This window comes from Microtus ochrogaster, chromosome 7 (assembly GCF_000317375.1).
Source record: "Microtus ochrogaster isolate Prairie Vole_2 chromosome 7, MicOch1.0, whole genome shotgun sequence".
In the NCBI taxonomy this organism is placed as follows: Eukaryota; Metazoa; Chordata; class Mammalia; order Rodentia; family Cricetidae; genus Microtus; species Microtus ochrogaster.
In genome coordinates this window covers 16,180,398-16,187,122 of record NC_022014.1, presented here as the reverse complement: position 1 = coordinate 16,187,122, position 6,725 = coordinate 16,180,398, and the positions used below count along the sequence as shown (strand labels likewise).

At 48.2% G+C, this 6,725-nt stretch overlaps 1 protein-coding gene across 2 annotated transcripts in view; it reads right to left on the bottom strand.

Moving 5' to 3' along the window:
- Rffl (ring finger and FYVE like domain containing E3 ubiquitin protein ligase) overlaps positions 1-2,416 on the bottom strand; it is a 66,969-nt gene extending 64,553 nt beyond the window's left edge. For both annotated transcript variants that reach the window (XM_013347312.2, XM_005349382.2), the window contains exon 1: positions 2,270-2,416. The gene's annotated coding sequence lies outside the window, so the exon portion shown is untranslated. The remainder of the gene's footprint in view (positions 1-2,269) is intronic.
- Between the last annotated feature and the right edge of the window lie 4,309 nt (positions 2,417-6,725).

Genomic DNA, 6,725 nt, shown 5'->3' with positions numbered 1-6,725 from the left:
CACACACACACACACACACACACACACACACACTGCTAATAACCAGCAACCACTACCGAATAAGTCATCAACTTCAAAAACAAAACAAAGCAGTGCCTCCCTGGAGGCTTGACTAGCAGCAATCTGAACCATCCATCCTCAGCAAACTCTGACTGAGACTCTAGACCAGAGAAACAAGGCGCCAAGATGTAGGAGTTAATCTTTCTCTTTCCTCCCCAAACACGAATGCATTACCAGCACAAGTTTGGTGTCAAAGTCCCTCATCTGCCATTAAAATAACAGCCGTATTAAAGATTCTACGATGCGAATAAAAAGCAGTGTACTTAGCTCCCTCCCCAACATTCCTTACGTTTATGTAGACGGTGTCAGAAAGTAGCAGGTAGGGCCCACAGAGCCAGGTGTGGCTGTCTTAAACTTCACAAGGCTCATGTACTGGGATAAGAAGCCATCTTTTTGTTAATGTTGCTATTTATTCAACTAGTCCATGAAAATTCCTTTAAGAGGCATTTCTATTAGATGGTACTAAATAAAATATTCAGCTCAACTGGCTTGGTGAACAGAGAGTTTGAAAACAGGTAAGCTTTCTGAGAACCCAGTTTCTCTTTTTTGTTATTATTTTAGCAGCTGGTTAAACTGGTCAATTTAGTGGATGGATTTACAACCCTGGATCCCAATGTAAACGGTCAGGGTAACAGGTGATCAATATGAGAAGTTTTAATGAACTGGACTTTGCAATTAAACAAACATTAAAGTGAGTGTGTCCTCTATTCCACGGGTATCTTCGAACACCAAGTTATTAGTTAGACCTGCCACATCAATCTGCTACTGTCCTCCACAAAAGCCAACTGTTCTCAAAGACAACACTACCTGTAAAGAGCGGGGTGGTGGTGGCGGCGCACGCCTTTAATCTCAGCACTCAGGAGACGGAAACAAGGCGGATCTCTGTGGGACAGAGCGAGTTCCGGAATAGCCAATGATACTCAGAGAAACTCTGCCCCGAACAAATAAACAAACAAACCTGTAAACAAGTAAACCAAAACTGTTGAACTGTACTCTGGAGTCCAGAATTAGCAAATATGCAAAGTTTCAGAAACACTAGCCACCATCTATTTCTTTGAATGAGAAAGAACGTGGGGGAGGGGGACAGAAGGATAAATACGTTGCCAGAAAGGAAATATCATAGCCAACTTCAGTACTAGAATTCTACAAACTCGGCCCAGGACCAACTTCCCTCCCATTCCTAGAAAAATGCCACAATACTCGAACAGCCTTGCCATATTTCACTACACTGGACTGTCACGGCAAGAATCACAAAGCTCTCAAAAGGGGACAGGGAAGTCTCTAGGTTCTCCAAATTACCAGCCAAAACACGTATTAGAAGCTTACTGTTTTCTTAGAAGGCCACACGCATCCCGGGGTGTTTGCCCATGGCCTTTAACCTGGCTACAGAGTGGGAGTTGTGGGTAAAGTCCCACTTCCGAGCTAAAAATAATCTTCCTCCGCGTGGACTGAGAGAAACGTGGTACTCTTCCTTGATTACACAACCCGCACCCCCACACACACACTCACACCCCCAAAATGACAGCCTAACGAAAAGGAAAAATTAAGCTGTTGTTTTGTCTGTTCTGCCAGTCTCCAATCAAGCTCTGAGAAGACAGATGCCAGGAAAAGCTGCGGGCTCCCCTGGTCTCCCCAGACTTCCCCATGCCCGGTCAAATGTCTCCTGGGCAGCCGGCTGGCGAGGGGCCCCACTTCCCTCTGAGTCTGAGCCAGGGCCACACAGTGGCGACCTCACACACCTCGGGAACAGAGGTCGACTCCCAGGGGGGCAGACAGCCGACCCTGGGCAGGGAGGAGAGGAGAGCAGCAACCCCAGACTTCCCATCTAATCTCCAAACTCCGAATCTCCAGGGTCCTCCCGTAGGCAGGGAGCCAGTGGCGCCGAAGCTCTGCCTCAATTTTCTGTCCTACAAAATTTCATCCTCAGCCCCCCCGCAGCCCCCCGCCCCAGGAGCCAGCAGGACCTGCCGGGTTCTTACGACACTTGGGCACAAGTTGAGGACACACGTCCCGGGGTTACGGCGCACACAGACGAAATGCTTTGCGGCACTTTCAATGGGACAGGTGTAGGGTGACCTGGCGGCGGAGAGTTCCTGAGACCGAGGGCACTGCAGACTGCCGGGGCGCAGCTGCAGCTCCGCACCCCCGGGAGCACAGCCTGGGGCGCCCTGTCCTCCGGCCCGACCCGCCGCGGCCACCGCCTCCTCACCTGCCGCGGACGCTGCCCGGCCGCACCTGGGGGACGGAGGCCGGTTGGCTTTTGACCGCGACCGCTTAGGCAGCGCAGCTACGGGGTCGCCCACCGCCGCCGCCGCCGCCGCCACAACTCCCGGGCAGAGGGGCGCCCGGGTGCGCGCACCACATCCTCACGGGCGGCCCCAGGAAGTCCACCCCCACCGGCCCTGTCTCCCGCGGCTCGGCGTGGGCCCCGCCCGCCCTGCGTGCGGCCCCGCCCGCCCCACGTGTGGCCCTGCCCCCGCGGGAGCGCGCCGCGCTCCGCCGCGCCCGCGCCACCATAGAGAGGAGTCGGGCGCGCGGCGGTCTAGGGCCGCAGCTTCCGCGAGCGCCCTCTGGCGGAATCCGGCCTCGGACTGCAAGAGTCCGGACAGAAGCCTAGCTAGGTGTGGGGTCCAGAGTTCGAGTCTCGGCTGAATCAATTCCGTGCGCGGTGACCTTGAGCAAGTCTCTGAAATCCTGTTTGCTTTATAGTAAAGTTTTAATGTTGAGCCCTTGATTTCATGGTTCGTTGTACCCGACAGACGACAGTTTTCCAGTTCACAGTGCAAGAAACCCAGACTCACCCAACGTATTAACTCACGTGGAGGTATTAAAAGGCAAGATTGTGGAGCATCATAAACTTCGCGTTCCTTCTAGGATTAGCTACTTTCACAGTAGGAAGGCGGAAACACAGCTAGAAAGGTTGCAATACAATGACAATAAATAACTGCCAAGAACCACCCAGCCATTATTCATCAGTTGAGCACCTTTTGGCAGTAACCTTCCTGAAGTCTTCCCCATCCCAGAAAAGCAGGTTGGGCCTGCCTGCGGATTAAATGAGCGGATGCACAAAGGCCTTAGCAAAGCATAAAGCACCAGGATAGCATAGGGGATCATTAGCCAGTGATCTAAGAAAATGCCGAGTCATGGAAGACATATAAATGCTAATTCTTCTGCCTGACGTCCAGTGACATCATTTTCTTAGGCTTCAGGCTCAGGTTCCGATCACAGACCTCTCACAGTTTTCCTGAGCAATCTGTAGTTTTACTTATTCTATATTTTTGTGCTTGGAATTTTTGTATATACCAGGCAAGTGCTCCACCACAGTGGTGCTCGGCCCCTTGAATTTTAAAATGAAGACTATCAGAAGGGAATGAGAGCTAAAGTATTATTTATCCACATCAGGCTGTCACTTTACAGTTCCATTTCCGGTTCTCAGAACAGCCCAGCACGCTCTGCGCTGTTACTTGCTTGTTATCAACAAGGATCTACATTTTAAGTAATTTTCCCACTTCCATACAGAGAAAAACAGGTCTGGGATGTGAAACCGTTTCTTTCTCCAACCTGGAGTACACGGGGAGCTCCACTTTCTAAGCATCCCCTGCACCTGAACTGAATGTCCCCGCCTTTCTCTCCCCTCCTTATTTCTGCAGCTTAGGTGCAGTTTTCCGTGTTCTCTGCTTCTCTTGGAGCTTTTTCTTCTGCAAAGTTGTCTCCTCATGCCGGGCAGTGGTGGTGCACGCCTTTAATCCCAGCATCGGGAGGCAGAGGCAGGCGGATCTCTGTGAGTTCGAGGCCAGCCTGGTCTACAAGAGCTAGTTCCAGGTCAGGAACCAAAAAGCTACAGAGAAACCCTGTCTCAAAAATAAAATAAAAAAAAAAAAAAAAAAAAAGTTGTCGCCTCTCCTCTTCCTTTCTCTGGTTCCTGTTCCCTTGAAGTGCCAACATTGTTCACCGTCTGTGTTTCTGAAATGGGTCTGTAAGCCTCGCTGGCAGCTCACACAATCTCCACCACATCCCCCTCCTCTGGATATGAATTATAACCACAGACCTGTAATAAGTCCAGAACAGAGGTGAGATGAGGCTCAGACCTGGGATTATTTGTTAACTTCGCTCAGAAGCAGAGTGCCCAGTTCTGAAAGGGACTGCACTTACTCCCTTAATTGGACTCAATAATTAAGGTCCGGATGCATGGCATCCCGCAGAAATCTTTCTCTCAGGGCCCTCTGGTCCATATTATGGCGAAATCATCGGAGTGGTGCTAAATAATGAGCAAATCACTGGAGCGAGGCCTCGGAGCTGCATTTACCCACACCCCTCCTTTTCCCACCTTCGGCGTTATCACCATCACTATTTTTCATCTTTATCGTGCCCTTCCGCAGAGGCATTCAATAATGCACCCATTGTGCGAGTAATCTGAAATCCTTTTCGGCGAGCAATAGTATTTAGTAGTAATAAAACACTAATTTGTCTACCAAGTGACATATTTATAGGAGCTGTTTACTTTGACATATTTTTATTATTTCCACTCATTTGCTAAGTACTTTCCAATACATATTTATGAAGCACATGCCTTTCCCCAAACAGGTCTGAAAAAATAAATCACATTGTTTCTTGTATTAGTAGCAGCAAGGCTTCTAAGTCTTAGTGCCCCGATTTCTGTTGCTTCTGGCAGGAGCCAGAAGAACTAATGGTGATTGAGCACCTACTGTGTGCCAGGCTCTCCGCGAAAGGCACTTTCCGTAAATCATCTCTTCAGCTCCCCCAAAATAAGCATTTTACCAACAAGGAAAATGTAACTCTGTACAACATAGATCTCAGCCAGTAAAACAAACGCACTATCTTCCCCGAGGAACTCTGCCAGAAAATGCACAGCAGAGTATTGAACCTAGATCTTTCCTTGATCCCAAAGTCCCCAAACCACCGTCCCACTTCACCAGTTGCAGGCCACTCCAACATCTCAGGATAAAATACTCCATAAAATCAGTCAGGCGTGGTGGCGCACACTTTTAGTTCCAGTACTGGGGAGGCAAAGGCACGTGGAGCTGGACAGCCAGGGCTACACAAGCCGTCTTGAAAAAAACAAAAATAAAAATAGATATTAAAAGCTCTGTAAAATCTAAGATATTCATGATAAGAGTTATTCCCCTAGGAAGCCAGCTGTGTCCCCCAAAGCAGAGCGAGTACAAGAACTGTGCCCATTCTGAGACTGGTGTGCGTAGTTTGAAAGAAAATGGCCCCTAAAGGGAGTGGCACTAATGGAAGGTGTGGCCTTGTTGCAGGAAGTGTGTCACTGGGCTTTAAAGTCTCCTATGCTCAAGCTATACCCAGTGGGACAGACTACTTCATGTGGTCTGTGAGTCAGGATATAAGAATTCTCAGCTTCTTCCCTAGTACCTTGTGAGATATAAGATATATATAAGAATTCTCAGCTCCTTCTCTAGCACCATGCCTGCCTACATCCTGTCTTGCTTCCCATTGTGACAATAATGAACTAAACCTCTGAGCTAAATGTTTTCCTTTATAAGAATTGCTGTGGAGGGGGCTGGAGAGATGGCTCAGTGGTTAAGAGCATTCATTGTTCTTCCAAAGGTCCTGAGTTCAATTCCCAGCAACCACATGGTGGCCCACAACCATCTGTAATGAGGTCTGGTGCCCTCTTCTGGCCTGCAGGCATACAGACAGACACAATATTGTATACATAATAAATAAATAAATAAATATTAAAAAAAAAGAATTGCTGTGGAGCCAGGTAGTGGTGGCACACATCTTTAATTCCAGAGACAGGTGGATCTCTGTGAGTTCAAGGCCAGCCTAAAACGTTGAAAAAAAAGTTGCTGTGTCAAGGTGTCTTTTCACAGCAATAGAAACCCTAAGATAGAAATTGGTGCTAGGAACTGGGGAATCGTTGTGATAGGCCAGTTCATGGTTTTGTTTGTTTGTTTGGTTTTGTTTTGTTTCAAGACAGAGTTTCTCTGTAGCTTTGGAGCCTGTCCTGGAACTCACTCTGGAGACCAGGCTGGTCTCAAACTAAGAAATCCACCTGTTTCTGCCTCCTGAGTACTGGGATTAAAGGCGTGTTTCACCACTGCCCAGCTGGACTATGTCTTTGTTTGGAATAGCATGGACTTTGGAAGTTTGGGTTAGGAAAGCAGTGGAATACTTTAAGCATACAAGTAGGAGCACGGAAGACAGTGGCGCTAAGAGTTATTTGAACTGTAAGGCCTGGCACAAGGGGTTTCAGAGAAGAACATTAATATGTTGCCTAGAGATCACTCTTGTGATATTTTGGTGAAGAATATGTCTGCCTTTTGCCCTTGTCCAAAGAGTCTGCCTGAGGCTAACATGAAGAATTATGGATTAATTCTGTTGGCAGAGGAAAATCTCAGAACAGCTGAGGATAGATTCTGTGGTGTAGTTAGTAGTGATAACACTAATGTAAAGATTTATAATGAAAAGGAGCAAGCTGATCTGGGTAAATTACAAAATGTAAAATTTAAGAAAATAAACACTAGTAGGTGGAATGGGGCTAAATCCTATGCTCAAGGAGAAAACCGGATTAAGAAATGGAATAAAGGGCCGGGCGGTGGTGGCACACGCCTTTAATCCCAGCACTCGGGAGGCAGAGGCAGGCGGATCTCTGTGAGTTCGAGACCAGCCTGGTCTAC